This window comes from Euleptes europaea, chromosome 3 (assembly GCF_029931775.1).
Source record: "Euleptes europaea isolate rEulEur1 chromosome 3, rEulEur1.hap1, whole genome shotgun sequence".
Classification (NCBI taxonomy): domain Eukaryota; kingdom Metazoa; phylum Chordata; class Lepidosauria; order Squamata; family Sphaerodactylidae; genus Euleptes; species Euleptes europaea.
The window spans coordinates 34,581,364-34,598,244 of record NC_079314.1 but is presented as its reverse complement, the minus strand read 5'-3'; the positions used below and the strand labels follow the sequence as shown (position 1 = coordinate 34,598,244).

At 44.7% G+C, this 16,881-nt stretch overlaps 1 non-coding gene across 1 annotated transcript; it reads left to right on the top strand.

The window, feature by feature from the left end:
• Positions 1-484: 484 nt before the first annotated feature.
• TRNAD-GUC (transfer RNA aspartic acid (anticodon GUC)) lies at positions 485-556 on the top strand. Its single transcript has one exon. It is a non-coding gene; the product is annotated as a tRNA-Asp (tRNA).
• The last annotated feature ends 16,325 nt before the right edge of the window (positions 557-16,881 follow it).

The window sequence follows — 16,881 nt, the reverse complement described above, 5'->3', positions numbered from 1 at the left end:
TAGTTGAGGCTGAGAGAACAACTGGCCTAAAGTCACTTGGTGAGTTTCATAGAAATACCCCAGGCCAAGTGCCTGGCCCTCAATCCTTTTCCTGAAACCACTTCTGCTTCACTCTTAGTGGCAGTGCTCCGCTACTTCATCTGGATCACTGCCATTTCAATTTTTTTTAAACTCAGGAGAGCAGCATTTCTTCCCTCATGGTAAATGAAAAGCTTCAAATAACCCTACCATTCCATTGAGACAGACAAAAGAAACTGCTTCTTTACTCAATGTAAGTCAACGTTGGTAGTTGCTGTCAATGGATATAGTGATGGCCACAAATGTAGAAAAAGAAGAGTTGTTTTTTATATCCTGCTTTTCTCTACCTTTTAATGAGTCTCAAAGCAGCTTACAACTGCCTTCCCTTCCCCTCCCCACAACAGACACCTTGTGAGGTGAGGCTGAGAGTACAGAGAGAACTATGACTGGCCCAAGGTCACACTAAGGGGCTGTGGCTCAGTGGTAGAGCATCTGCTTGTCATGCAGAAGGTCCCAGGTTCAATCCCCGGCATCTTCAGTTAAAGGGACTAGGCAAGTGTGTGTGTGTGTGTGTGTGTGTGTGTGTGTGTGTGTTAAGTGCTGTAAAGTTGCTTCCGACTCATGGCGACCCTATGAATGAAAGTCCTCCAAAATGTCCTATCTTTGACAGCCTTACTCAGATCTTGCAAATTGAAGGCTGTGGCTTAGGCAAGTAGGTGATGTGAAAGACCTCAGCCTGAGACCCTGGAGAGCTGCTGCCAGTCTGAGTAGACAATACTGACTTTGATGGACCAAGGGTAAGGCAGCTTCATGTGTTCATGTGGAAGAGTGGGGAATAAAACCTGGTTCTCCAGATTAGAGTCTGCTGCTCTTAACCACTAAACCACGCTGGCTCTCAATAGGTGGCTTGAAAAGGGGATTGGACAGGTCCATGGAGGAGAGTGTAACCATCTTCTGCCTGGAAGCTTGAGAGAGACAGCACTGACAAGAAATAAGAGTCACTCCACCCTGCCCCTTGGTCAACATCAACACTTTGGAACTGTGTCCTGAGAGAAGCTAGGATACAGGCAAAATTTATTTGCACTGCATAAAAATGCCCAAAGTGGGAACCTCCCTCCCTGGCACCTAACCTATCTTTCATGTTTTCAACCAGCTTCTGCTTCTGAAGACTTTTCAACATATGATGCTCCAGAGGTGCTGAGCAGGTGTGGTGGAGGTGAAGTATCTGGTGGTATGTACCTGCTGTCAAGTCACACCCAACTCATGGCGAGCCCAGCAAGGGGCTTCCAAGGCAGGTGATAACCAGGTGGTTTGCAATTGCCTTCCTCTGCAGGGTCTTCCTTGGTGGTCTCCCATCCAAGTAGTGATCCTGCTTAGCTTCTGAGAGCTTATGAGATTGGGCTATATTATGCTGCCTTCCCTCTGGATCTAGTAGTAGGTGATATGAAAGACCCCTGCCTGAGACCCTGGAGAGCTGCTGCTGGTCTGAGTAGACTATACTGACTCTGATGGACCAAGGATCTGCTTCAATTTAAGGCAGCTTCATGTGTTCATGTGATCTGTGGATTCAAGGGCTGAGGATCTTTCCTACAGTCCCCTTCCCCTAAGAGCCATCTGTTTATTCCCAGGTTTGCCGCAACAACAGGTAACAGTGTGTGGGGTAAGTTGTGACTAAAACAGCCCTCTGCACCCACTTCCGTCTACAGAGCATTGCTACTGGAAAAGGCAGAAAGGGAAATTTTGTTCCCTCCTCCCCCTCAACAGCAGCCTTTTGTCCTGCATGCCTATGAATGCATGGGTGCCATGGAACTCTAGAGGGGAGGGGGACACAGGAAGGATCCACAGTCACAAGTGCTTTCCACTGATGGATCTAGAGCTAGCACCTTAAGTTTCCCCTTTCCACTTGGATTACTCTTTCAGACAATTTCCCTCTATTTGGCCAGGAGTGAATGTGGCTGGCCAGAACAAGCAAAGCAGGATGGTTGTTGTCTTAAAGTGAACTCTCCAATATCCATAATTTGAGTATGCCTAAACAAAGCAGTCTGATATTTTTCCCAGGTGGATAGCCATGTTGGTCTGCAATAGAAGAGCAGGATTTGAGTCCAGTAGCACCTTAAAGACTAAGAAGATTTCCTGGGTAGAAGCTTTAAAGAGTCAACACTCCCTTGAACACACATGAACACATGAAGCTGCCTCATACTGAATCAGACCCTTGGACCATCAAAGTCAGTATTGTCTGCTCAGACAGGCAGCAGCTCTCCAGGGTCTCAGGCTGACATTTTTCACATCGCCTACCTGCCTAGTCCCTTTAACTGGAGATGCCAAGGATTGAACCTGGGACCTTCTGCATGCCAAGCAGATGCTCTACCACTGAGCCACAGCCACACCCCACTGAGTCATTGAGCTGGGCTTAATCTCTAAAACAGGGTCCAAGAGCTGGGCCTGGCTTGGAGGCGTCCCCTCTCCTTAGAGAAGCCGTAGCTCCTTTCATCAGATACAAGTAGGAATGGGGATCCTTGAGCCCTTATATGCCAGTCAGAAGGTGGGAGGGGTATTGTATCTGACAAAGGGAGCTTTGACTCTTGAAAGCTTATACCCTGGAAATTATGTTAATTTTTTGTTTGTCCCTGACCCGCAAGTTCCACAATGATTCTGATGTGTGGGTCTCTTTCAGGCATGTGCTCCCTTCTCCACATACAGAACTGAAGTTGTCTGGCCTGTTCCTTGTGCCTTCCCAAACCACCAAATGCCCTTCTTCTGGAGGTGTAGGCAGCTTTTAGAAGTAAGCCAAAGCCAGGCTACATCATGGGGGTCACTGTTGCTCTTTCCGCCTCCTCCTTAGCAGCAGGCACTAAAAATCTAAAAGAACTAGTTTAATTTAGAATAATGCGACAAGATTCCCCATTGAGCACCTCACCCGTGAAGGGTGATTACATTTCTTTTTGCATGTGTGAAAGACCTGAAATACTGATGGGTCTTTGGGGCGTCTTGTCAGGTGGGAGGGGGAGGGGAGAACAGCCGGAATAATCTGGGGGGTCCCCTTCATGGATGAAGTATTGTCTATTTATTATTTTCCAGGAGTGGAGACGGAGGTAGAAGCAAATAGGTGTGTTCAGAAGGAAAGCGTGCAAAATGAATCAGAGGCAAATGGAGGTAATCGCCATCTTATTAGCACGGTGGTGCTTGTCTTGAAGCAAGATGACGTGCTCAGAACAGCAGATGTCTCTGGGCAAATCAAATACTTAACCTAATTTAAAAACCAGCTTTGTAAGACGAAGAAATCCTTTTGCAAAAATATGAGCTGGTTCGCACAAGCATCCTGGATAGTGAAGGATGCTGCAAGAACAACTTAGTGGATCGTTGAGCAGATGCTGAAAGAGATATCACCCAAATGTTGCTTTGCTATGCAAAACCTTTGCAGCTCAATATACATTCACTTCACCCTGCTCACCCCTCTCTGGGTGGTTCTTGCAATGGCTGGGAGCTTGCCCTGTCACACAGGGAAGCAAGGATCCTGCCAACAGCCACTGTACTCTGAATGGTGGTAGAAAGTAACAAGGAAACAGCAACGCAATGGCTCATTTAACAACTTGGCACTATTTTCCAATGCACATTCTCATTCTCTGGTGGTAGAACGTCCCATCAAAGCGCAGCTGCCTTACGGTGATCCCACAGGGTTTTCAAGAGATGAACAGAGGTGGTTTGCTGTTGCCTGCCTCTGTATAGCAGCCCTGGACTGCTTTGGTGGTCTCCCATCCAAGTACTAACCAAGGTCGACCCAGCTTAGCTTTTGAGATCTGATGAGGTTGGGCCAGTTTGGGCCATCTAGGTCAGGGCAAAACCTGAACAGAGATGCTCATCTCATTGACCATATGTCAATTTGGTTGATCACATGAGAGAGCCTCGTGGCATTTGTTTTAAAGGTTCTACTCTGGAGTTCCTTGTCTAGACAGCTTCCAGTTGAGCATGTTCCACAACCAAGGTGCCCTGTAATTTCAGCGTTCCATGAGTTTTATGGTTACAATGTGGTTGGGAACCTATGGAATCAGGCTGTTTGAAGGATACTTCCATAGGCTTGGTCTCATAGTTTCCACGCACTGATTTTGATGCTTGTCCAATCAGTCACCAGATCCCTTCCAACAAGCTATTTGTTTTCTGCCACCTAGTGACTTCACAGAGCAATTCACTTTGTAGGGGGGTAATATGCATGTTGTCACCGAACAGCCTATTTCCAGTGTCAGAAGAGCAGAATGGCAACTTCTGTGCCATTTGGATTCCACATATCATAGAGCCAAGTGTTGAACTAGATGATAGTACGGGTATGGGTGGACTAAGTTGAATAGGAGCAGCCAGTGTGATGCAGTGACAAAAAAGCTAATGAAATCTTGGGGTGCATCAACAGAGGAATAACATCCAAACAGCAATATGTCAGAGTTCCACTGTACAGTGCATTGATCAGGCCGCACCTGGAGTATTGTGTGCAGTTCTGGAGGCCTCATTTCAAAAAGGATGTGGACAGAATCGAGTGGGTGCAGAGGAGAGCGACCAGGATGATCAGGGACCTGGAGACCAAGCCCTGTGAGGAAAGGCTGAGGGAGTTGGGAATGTTCAGTCTGGAGAAGAGGAGGTTGAGGGGGGATATGACTGCTCTCTTTAAACATTTGAAGGGCTGTCACTTCAAGGGAGCTGTTCCTGTTGGCAGCAGAGGACAGGACTCACAATAATGGGTTTAAATTGCAGCCGGAGAGGTACCGGATGGATATTAGGAACATTTTTTTTACAGTACGAGTTGTTTGACAGTGCAATCAGCTACCTAGGGAGGTGGTGAGCTCCCCCTCATTGGCAGTCTTTAAGCAGAGGCTGGACAAACACTTGTCAGAGATGCTGTAGGTCAGTGTTTCCCAAAGTGGGCAATAATGCCCCCTGGGGGGCGCTGAAACAATCCAGGGGGGCGGTAGTAGCCTCAGGTGCAATTGGGGGGCGTTGAATAAAAATAAGGGGGCGGTGGAAGCATAAAGGAAGAAGAGAAGAAAATTTTGAAAAAACTGTTCGTACATGTTTCATCTGTTGTGTAGCATAGAGTTAACGTCATAGCGATTACTTTATTTTCCAAATAAACACACAAAATGTAAGTTATAACCAACAGTGGTAGAGGCAAATCTACTGTGAAACTAATGAAGCTTTTTAGTGATAGAATAATAAACCAATGGGTTGAAGTAGTTAATATTGACTTTAGAATATGCTCTAATACCCATTTTATGTGGCCTCAAAATGTCCCTGTAATTGGTCTAATTTCTTTGTAGACAGTTGTTCAGCATAAGTATTCATGAGGGTCATGTCGAGGGTAATGCCTTTACAATGGTTGACCCAAGTCTTTCTTCCTCATGGCATCTTCAATCCTCCCCAATGCCATCTATTGAGTTTTTATATAACTATTGTTTTGCTTCTACAACATTTTTTATTCACAACAGTGACTGACATGTGAGATAACCCAGTTCAGCAATTTTAATCAAAATCTGAGATGTAGTAGTTAATTTTTTAAAAAGTTGTGGTGATCTGCCATAGAACAACCCCACTGAAGAAGATAACAGCAGTTTACCCAGACCTCATTGCTAATGGGAAGGGGCTCATTGTATGGCTCATTTTCAAGGACTCCACTCCACCACCCAGTTCTCCACCATTTGGGCCTCAAAGTCCTCGCAAGGGCCGCAAGGACCTTTGGACCTTGTTGGATGTTGCCCTATTGTTGCTGGTTGCGAAGGGCCCCCCGGAACAGTTCAAGCTTCAGGGCCCCAAAAATGTAGGTCTGCCACTGATCAGTGGTCAAGTCAACCGACAGGTCTTAACAAGCAAGTGTTGGCAGGCGAGCGTGTTGCGCATTGTTGGGAAGTCCAGCATGCATCAGCAAGAATATGTACATGTAATGAATTGTTTACAATGCAATACTATAAAAAGGCAACATGTATGAAATTTAATTTAGGTTGTTTCTGAATTGTGTGATAAGCAGTTAACAATAGTGCAAGTGCAATAAGTATTTAAAAAATTTAATTCATCTTCAATACCTTCGATCTTTACGGATTATGGAGCACATACAAAGCAAAGTGTACTAATATTTCAATATGTTATTCGTGATTTTTATTTTAATATCCTTCGTTATCTTAATTTTCTGTGTGTAATACAAATGTTACTATGGCTGATTTTAAAAAATAATTTTACAATTTCAAGCTTTAAGGTGTCTTATTTACAACAACATCTTTTTTTACTGCGTTGTAGGACATAGGTAGAAATACAGTTACATAAATGAACGCTAATTTGTCACTGCATCTTTCTGTTTGTTCGCTTAGGTAGATTTCCAGGGGGGCACCGAGTAATTTTTTTTCTGAAAAGGGGGCGGTAGGCCAAATAAGTTTGGGAACCTCTGTTCTAGGTTGATCCTGCATTAAGCAGGTAGTTGGGCTAGATGGCCTGTATGACCCCTTCCAACTCCATAATTCTGTAGTTTGTTGAAAGTGGGTGGCATGGGCTCTGGTGTTTTTTTTGCCCCCTTTCCCAACCCATTTCCAATGTGGCTTTGAAGAAAGCCATTTGGGTTTCAGTCGTCCTGCCATTTGCAGACTTTTGTGAAAATATTATTTTTCAGAAAGTCTTGCTTCAACTCCGATGCATCACAAGCCCTGGCAGCCAGCGAGTGTATTGTAAGAAGGGAAGAAAGGCCTCAATAAATCCCGCATTAAAATCAGATCTCAAATTCTGCAGCAAAGTTGTTCAAAAAGGAGGAGGATCAATAGCAGCCCGTTCTCTTCTATTCTGTGTGTCAGTCTTATTGTTTCTAACAGAAAAGCGAAATCAATAACAGATGCTACTTACAGTTCATTTTCAGAACTCAATAGCCACAATGCAATTTTGACCAACAGTTACGAATGATCTGTTATCTCGTCCAGCCAATCTTCTACAGTCAGGTATTCTTGTATAGGGTGGGGTGGGGGAATGGCTTTACACCCCACATTTCTATAATAATAATTCAGAAACAGCCTAAGCTCACTGATCAATTGCATCATATGAATGGAAGAGTTATTCATGTCTTTAAGCCCAGAGTCCAAGTTTTCCAATCCATTAGTCATGTGCCCCATTGATTAAATAAACAAAGCACAGCCCCCTACCAGCCAGCCAGCGATTTCTTTACAATGGAAGACGAGGTGCTTTTCTGAGCTAACATTATAACATAATTATTAAAACAGCATGAGATGATTCTCTGATTCCAACACAATACATTCCTCTTGTGGCTAGGAATGTCCCAATAGTCTACAAAATGTATCTCCTATCTCTCTCACCCAGGCTTGTCTTTAAAAAAACAACAACCCTACAATAACAAGACTGCATCCTTTCTTCAAAGAGAAATGTTCAACAAATGCAGGAGAGTTAGGATGCTATCAAAGAAAAAGAAATCAGCACAGGAAGTTTGTTTGGCTGTCTGCTCAGCCAAGACAAGCCGGGGCAAAATGTGGTAATGTTCCACTGTCCTCTTCAAGTTGGTGAGTTCAGGTTGGCTGACGTTCTCCCTTTGGATGACTTGAGTTCCTCATTTATTTATTTACTTCATTTATACCCGAGCCTTTCTCCCTCATGGGGAGCCAAAGCAGCCGGCATCAGTCTTCATTTTATCCTCACAACCATCTTGTGAGGTGCAAAATCAGACCCAAAAATTACGTGACTAGGAATACTACCACCAGATATTGAAAGAAATAAAAGGGAAGTGTTTAGTTATATGATAACTGCAGCTGGAGTGGCAATAGCAACAAAATGGAAGCAAGAAGAAGTACCAGAAATAGACAGAGGGCAAGAAAAAAATGGCAGAGTATGCAGTGATGGCCAAGTTGACTTATTTGTTGAATAAAAGATCACCGGAAGAATTACAAAGAAAATGGAAATGTTATTTTTCTATGCAAATATGTAATTTATAGAATTGGCTTACATTGTTCTCTCTTTGATTACTGTTTTCGAATGGTAGTAATAAAAATAAAGAATGACAATGATTTAAGTAAATTGTATATTGTATGTTAAGAGAATAGACAAGTTAAATACAATTAGTTCATTTCAGATAACTAAAATTATAAATTAAAAATACATAGGTGAATATTTTGGAGAAATAATATTGATAGCTAATATAGAAATATAATAAATGTAGTTACAGTAAAATTAAAAGTTCTTTTTATACTCCTGGGCAGGTACAAATATAAGTTGAATGGTTAACCATAAGCAGACAACTTGGAGACAATAAGAAATAGTGTGGGATAGATGGTAGAAATAAAAATGATAACAGATGGTTAGTTAAGATTAAAGCAAGGCACATTTGGTATTATGTTAAATGTTATGTAGTGTATGTTATGTGTTATGTTGATGTTATGTCATGTTCTTTTAAAATTTTATTTATTTATTTATTTAGTGATTTATAGCCCTCCCTCCCTGGCCGAAGCCAGCTCAGGGCAGGTAACATCATACAAGATACATTAATACATCAATAATAAAATTAACCACAAAATCTAAATTTAATACAATAAAATCCCAATTTAAAACTTTAAAAAACTTTAAAAACTACAGAACTACAGATGCCGCCTAAACACTACTCATGTTGCCGGATATACACAGTAGGTTACCCCTTCAGTTAACATCAATAATATAACAGGAAAGGGGAGAATAGGGAGGCCAGCAAGATGACATTCGCAGCTGTCATCAACCATAGGCCTGGCAAAATAGCTTTGTCTTGCAGGCCCTGTGGAATTCTTTAAGGTCTTGCAGGGCCCTGATGTCACCAGGCATTCCACCAGCCCAGCCAAAGAGGCTCTCGTCGAGGACAGCCACACGCTCTTAGGGCCAGGGACCACCAGTAAGTTGTTGTCAGATGACCGTAGAGATCTTGGGGGTGGGGTGGGGGGTGGGGGAATATGTAACTTTTAAATAAAAAAAACTTATTAAAAAAGCAATCTTGTGAGGTGCATTAGGCTGAGCGTATATGAGTGGCCCAAAGTGACCCAGAGAGCCTCCATGGCAGAGCAGGGATTCAGACCTCGGTCTCCCAGATCCTAGTTTGATGCTTTACCCACTGTGTGTCACAATTCCCCTGGCATCTCCAGTTAGAAAGATCCCCTGTAACAGGCCTGGGAAAGACCTCTGTCCGCCAAGGACCTTGAAGAGCTCCTAGACAATAGATGGACCACTGCAGGTCAGCTTTCTGTGTCCATTTTCATCAAGAAGACTATTTATTTAGAAAATGTGTTTAGAAAATTTTGACAAGTCTGCTTCTGAATATCTCTGAAGTGTTCTGGGACTGTAGGAAACACTTTTCATTACAAATTGGCATGTCCTCCAAGAAGCCGAGATGCCAGATGTGCTACTATTGGCCCCAGTGCTTCCCATTCTTAAGACACATGTGCTTGGGTTAAAGTTTTGAGCAGTCTCTAGGTCTGTTGGTATGAAACGTCCTCACTGGCCCATTCCCACCTCCGTTGTCTGGAGTATTTGAGAGGCACCACTTAGTACTGCTGAGCTCAACTGTGGATTTACAAAAGCATGTATTACCTGATCTTGAGCTACTGGAAGAAGATTGAGTTAGGATCCTGAGAACTTTGCCACAATCGTCAGCCAGATTTCCCTTGATAAAACTCCTCGTTGACGTCAAGCCCCCTTGCTGGATCTCCTCAATGTTGATGTTTAATGTCTGACTCATATGCTGTATTGAGCAGCTCAGCAGCTGAGCTGGATAAAAACCTCCTTGGGCTATAGGGTCATGGCTCCATCATACCTTTTGATAGACCTTTCATGACTTCTGTATGCAGTTTGTTTGTGGCTCCTTTTGCACCTGTGCAAAAACTGCACAGTCTTCTCAATCCTCAGAGAAGACAGCATGTACTCCAAGGTGATGACCTGGTCATTAAAGTGACCTACTTTTCAAACACAGCCCTCTGCTTGCCCTTCCCCCTGTGCATCAACATATCCCCAGTTGGCACAATTTGGCTGCCTTTCCTTTTGTTTGTCAGCGAGGCCAGGAACACTGTGTTGCAATTAGCCCCACCATGCATCTCTTTTAACAGGTTTAAAGGTTTAAAACTACATTTTCTATGGATAACCAAGGAGGTGGGGAGGGAGAGGGAGGGAGAAATTACAACTCCCATAAGGCCATGCAATAATTAATTCTGCATCTATGTGTGTTTTTTAAATTTTATATAAGAGGGATACAGAAAGGAAAAAAAGGGAAGGGAAAAATAAAAAAGATATGTCATCCTTCAAGCTTCCACATAGATTAGAATTAAAAAGAAAGAAAAAATATTACCAAATATTATATCATTCAAAACATTACTCCATCTCAAAATTCTCTAAAATGAACAGAGATATGTTTCATCCACGAAGCCTCCACATCAGCTAAACTTAAGAAAATCTAATACCATATCTTCTATTAAGTTTCTTAAACATATGCATACCTTATACACCTCTATGAATTCTATTTTAAGTTTCATTATTGAAATATTATTGAATAATTTGTTTACCACTTAAATAATAATTGTAAAAAGGCTGCTATCTCAGCACAAATTCATCTGTTGATTTCCTGTTGACAAGTTGTGTTAGTTTGGCCTAGGACTGTTGAATTAAAAAAAATTCGGTATGGTTCGGATTCGGCCGAATTCAGCCCGTTTAGATTTGGGATATGCCGAAGTCCGAACTCCCCCACTTCGGATCCGTTCAATTCGGCGGGAATTCAACGTTCGGAAAAAAATTTGGCCGAATAAAGCCATTAAAAACACAATCGCGCCTTTCCGCGGCTCTGGGGGGGCATTTTTGGGGTTAGAGGTCCCAAACTTTCGGCAGCGCTTCAAAGGACGTTTATTGAAAGACTCCCCAAGTTTTGTAAAGATTGGGTCAGGGGGGGCTGAGATATGGGCCCTGAAAGGGGTCCCCCACCCTTAATGTGCATCTCTCAGCAGAGCTTGCCGCCCACGCACAAAGCTCTCAGCCCCGACAACAGCTGAGAAATTTGCAAAGCAACTGCAAAACAACTACAAAACAACACAACCTTGTTAAACAACACCTTTGCAACACACAACTGAAACCTCCCCCCTCAAACCAGGGAGCGAGAGACTCGAGGGGGAACACACACCCCAGGCAGAACCGACGAAAGCCCCCTTTGGCTTCCCCCCCACCCACAGAAACTGCTCCCTCCCCACACACACACAGACTCTGCTTTCCCCCCCACACACAGACATACACAGGAGAAAAATTACAGATTAAAGCCCCCAAAGGGGTCTTACAGTGGCTGTCTTCTGTTCCATCAAGAGGGGCTGAAGAGGACTTGTAATCCAAGATGATTCCAATTAGGCACGGGAGGTTTTGCTCTGGAGAAGATGCACAGGATCGGCTGATCCATTCATCCCAATAGGGAAAAGGGGAAAGGGGAAAGCCCATATCTCGGGACCCCCTGACCCAATGTTCACAAAACTTGGGGGGTATCTTAAGAACACTGGTCTGAAACTCCGCTCAAAGTTTGGGATCTGCACCCCCAAAAATGCGCCCCCTGCAGCCATGGAAAGAGAAAAGGGGGGGAGGCGATATTTCTGCCCCCACTGAACCCATCTTTACAAAACTTGGGTAGTATCTTAAGAATAATTGTCTAAAGCTATGCTAAAAGTTTGGGGGCTATATCCCCAAAAAAGCGCCCCCTGCAGCCACATAAATGGAAAAAGGGGGGGAGGGAAAAGGGGGAGAGCCCATATCTCGAGACCCCCTGACCCAATGTTTACAAAACTTGGGGGGTATCTTAAGAAGCTTCATCTGAAGCTCCACTGAAAGTTTGGGGTCTGTACCCCCAAAAATGCGCCCCCTGCAGCCATGGAAAGAAAAAAGGGGGGAGCCCATATCTCGGGACCCCCTGACCCAATGTTTACAAAACTTGGGGGATATCTTAAGAAGCTTCATCTGAAGCTCCAGTGAAAGTTTTGTGTCTGTACCCCAAAAAATACGCCCCCTGCAGCCACAGAAAGGAGCGAATGTGCACAAGCACCCCACACACACACACAAGGATTTTGCTCTCTCGCTCTCTCTCCCTGACTGGGCCGCACATCAGCTGATTCCTCCAGTACTCAATCCTGACTGATTGGCCAGAAGAAGACCCAGCTTGCCCACCGATTGGCCGGGGGAGGAGAATGCTGCTTACTGACGGTTATGCTGCTTACTGACGGCCCCGAATTTGCCGAATTTATTCGCGAACTCCCGAACTCGCTGAATTCGGGGCCCCCGGTTGCCCGCCAGTTTTGAGTTCGGTTCCTCCCGAACTAAAAACCACCGAATCAGGGGAAATTCGGCTGATTTTCAGTTCGGGCCGAACCGAATCAACAGCCCTAGTTTGGCCATCAGTGCAAAGTCGGAGAGTTTATTATTCCACTCTTTGATGTCGGGAATTGTAATAGATTTCCAGTATTTGGCATATATAATTCTAGTGGTTGAAGCCGCATACTGGTAGAGCTCTTTATAAGTGGAATTCAGTTGAGGGGGGAGTCATACCCAACAGCATGTATTTGGGTTCTAGTTCAAAATTCACTCGATGCATTTTCTATAGTTGTTGATGAATCATTTGTCAATATTTTTGGCTTTTTGTACAAGTCCACCACTGATGAAAAGAAGTTCTGTGTCTGAACATTTCCAACATTTAGCTTGATCCGTTTTATACATCTTCTTAAGGTCAACACTTGTGAATTGATGTGGATCTGGGCAGTGTTGGCAGCTGCTAGGTGAGAATCCACGGCTCAGTGGCAGAGCATTTGCTTTGCATGCAGGAGACCCCAGGTTTAATTCCCGGCATCTCCATATAAAAGGCTCAGGAAATAGGAGAGACCTTTGCCTGAGACCCTGGAGAGCTCCTGCCAATCAGAGTAGACCATGCTGGGCTAGAGGGACTGATTCAGTGGTCTGATTCAGTACCAGGCAACTGCAAGTTGTGGTGCCATAAGGCACACTGAGCCACCCGTAGTGTCTCAACAGAAAATCTGAACACATGGAACACTTTCCCCCCATTTAACGATGTGCCTTTTATGTTGGAAGTGTTTGTGAACAGGACATGAGAGTGGGAGAGGAGGGAACTGCAAGAAAAGAAGCGTGGATTCACACCGCCGTAAGTAATATTTTCCTCACCATCACAAGTGTCAGAGCTGTTTGGACTGCTGATGCCGCCCCATCCATCAAATATCTGGCTTCTGTGATGACTGCCTGAGAGCTGGATGCGAGGTGATGCTTGTGCCATTATGCTCTTTAGCAGAATCTAGGACACTGGCTTGCTATTATCAGTTTCCTTGGCAAACGTCCCTTGCAGGACCTCACTGAGCTTTGTGCAGAGCAGAGAGTCCAAAAAGGGGTCAGAGGAATCATGACGGGATCTTCAGATTGCCATGAAAGTTACATGAATCCGATTTAGGAAAAACTGGGGTTCATCTCAGCGTGGCGAAGAAAACATGTTCCGCTTTCAGTTCATCTAAACGCATGCTCTCCAAAACCTCCTCTATGTGAACTATTCCATTTATAAGAACAGAAATTATACACATTGCCATTTCCAATAGAATTTACACATGTTTAAATTAAAAGGTAGCATCACTTGCTGCACTGGGGTAGAGAAAGACATAACACACGCTGAGTAATTTTTCTGCAATTAAATGTCCATTAAGCATAGCTAATTAGTCCAGGGACTTCACATGTATTGAGCCGGCCAATTAGTGCTTCCCCTCTTGGCCTGAAACACAATTCTGCCCCCCAGTCTCATGGTTCGAATTGGCCAGTCTTGCCTGAAGGAAAGAAGAAGAGGAGGAAGAGAAGGCAAATTTGTCAGAACAATGTAAAATACTGTTTTCACCCTGAAGCATTTTGGGAGTGGGGGTGGGGGAGGGAACAGTTATGAGTGTATATATGTTCGGGGTTGGGGAGCCCTGAACGAAACACCACATTAAAATTTTATGAACCTTTAGAGATTCAAACCTGTTCAAACATAAGCACAAAACGATTCAGATAATTTATAATTTATAAATTTTGGATCATAGTGAGTGAAATAGTTTAGACATTTTAAGTTTTCACTATAATGAACTGTTTTCTCAATATACAGGTGGTGGTGGTGGTTCCTAATGTATGTAAAGATTTGCAAGTTCACACGGAGGTGTATTTTCAAAAGCCTGCCTAGATCACTCCATGTTCCCTCACATACACACAATTATCCTTATCCTGAGTCAGCCCCTTGGTCTCTCCAGCACAGTGTTGCCTCCTCTGATTGGGGAGGGGCTGTGGCTCAGTGGAAAAGCCTCTACGTGGCATGCAGGAGGTCTCAGGTTCAATCCCTGGCATCTCCAGTTAAAAGGATCAGGGGATGAGAAAGACCTGGAGACCCTGGGGAGCTGCTGGCATTCAGAGTACGTAATACTGACCTTGATGGACCAGTGGTTCAGAATAAGGCAGCTCTATGTGTCTGTGTGCCTGGCCACAGCTATGCAGAGGCTCAGGCATTCGTTCACATCACCTGCTCCCTAATCCTTGTATGAGGAGATGCTGACAAGGATCGAACCTGCATGCAAAGCAGATGCTCTCTCATTGAGCCATAATTCCTCCCCAATGAAGCCCCCTTGCCAAACATGTCCCTCTGAAGTCCAGCTCCCAAAAGGCAGTTCACAGTGAGAGGAAACAACGGGCAAGGGAGAACAGGAGATGGGGCCAAGGAAGCCAGGCCAAGCAGAAGACCCAAAGGACTCTGAATGGGAATAGCAATGGACAGGCTGCAAAGAATCATTTGATTTGATTTCACAAAATGTGTACCTGCCTTTCTGCCCTTATATGGGCCACCAAGCCGGCTAACAAATTTAAAATCTACATAACAAAATTATCCTGACCTGGATAGCTCAGGCTAACCTGATCTCGTAAGAACTCAGAAGTTAATCAGGGTCAGCCCTGATTTGAATGAGAGACCATCAAGGAAGTCTGGGGTTGCTACACAGAGACTGGCTATGGCAAAACCTGTTTGACTCGTGGCTTGAAAGCCCTAGTGGGTCACCAAAAGTCAGATGCTAGGTGATGGACAAAATGAATGAATGAAATCACTTCTTAAAAAACATTAAACCCAACAGAAGCGCATCATTTAAAACAATTACAACTAAAACTAAAATACATACGAAACTCCAAAAAAACAACAATTAAAACATTGGGCAGGAAGGAGAAAACACCTAAGGACAGTCCGCCAAGAAAGCCTGATAGATGGGATGGCGCACAGAGATACCAAGGAAACAATCGTTCGAGCCGTATCTAACCACAAAATACTTCTATAGGGAGAACGTTTTCGATCCAGCTGTGTAAGCCGGGAAGGAAGTAGAACATGCTGACTGCTGCAGTCTGAAGCGGCTTCAGGAACTGACCTTCTGCCAGCCTGTGCCTGTCTTAGAGTAGAAAACACCTGATACTTCCCCTCAAGGAGGTTATTTACAAGGGCTCTCGTAGCCGGGATCAATGCGTTGGGCCTGGTGAAGTATCCTTTCAATTTCCCTTGAAGAACTTGGATCAAGGGATGCTGATGCTGCAAACTCTTTTTACCACTGAGAGATTGAACTTGGTCTGCGCTCTTGACAAGAGGCTGAGCCTTCGGCGGCCAGCGCAAGAGCCCAGGAAAAGCCCTCTCACACAGGTGAAATGGGTAGGCTTGCCGACCTCCAGGTAGTAGATGGAGACCTCCTGCTATTACAACTGATCTCCAGTCGATAGAGATCAGTTCACCTGGAGAAAATGGCCGCTTTGGCAATTGGACTCTATGACATTGAAGTCCCTCCCCTCCCCAAACCCCGCCCTCCTCAGGCTAGACCCAAAAAACCTCCTGCTGGTGGCAAAGAGGGACCTGGCATTCTCGCAACCCTTCCTGATCGAGACTAAGAGGCAGGTTTCTGGATGATACATAGGGTTGTCACCCTCCAGGTACTAGCCAGAGATCTCCAGCTATTACAACTGATCTCCAGCTGATAGAGATCAGTTTACGTGGAGAAAATGGCCGCTTTGGCAATTGGACTCTATGGCATTGAAGTCCCTCCCCTCCCCAAACATTGTTGTGCTGCTGGGCAGAAGCTGCCTAGAGAGATGGCAGGCTGCAGGCAGAGGGATGAGTAACCTACCAGGCCAAGCTGGCTGTGGCCCAGGTTAGGGCAAGGAAGACCAATAAGCAGGCAGAGGACCCGGGGATGCTTGGGCCTGTTGGCCAGTCACAGCCTAACCTACCTCACAGGGGTCTTGTGAGGATAAATGGAGAAGATCATGTGAACTGTCCTCAACCCCTTGGAGACTGGTGGAGGAAAGTGCCATCAAGTTGCAGCTGACTTCTGGCAACCACTCATGGGGTTTTCGAGATGAGAGATGTGCAGAGGTTTGCTCGGGTGTGCCTCTGGGTAGTAACCCTGGACTTCCTTGGTGGTCTCCCATCCAAGTACTAACCAGGGCCGACCCTGCTTAGCTTCCAACATCTAATGAGATTGGGCTAGCCTGGGCCATCCAGCATGGCCCATCCAGGCCCTTGGAGACTGGGCAGGATAAAAATGGATGGGTGGATGAATGGGATGCTGAAGTCCTGGAAACACTTCCTTCCTTTATCCCTTAGAAGCTCCTTGATCCATTGATCCTGATCAGCGTAATTTGGAAACACTTCAGTCTGCAACCCTGAGAGACTGAGCATACAGGCTGGGCAAGGCACAGAAGTGACATTCCATAGATGGTACTAGTATCCAGACTCACAAAGGATGGGAAAGGTGCAGGGAACAAGGAAAGAAATTACAACACAATGGAAACTTTCACAATCCCTCTTTGCCTTTG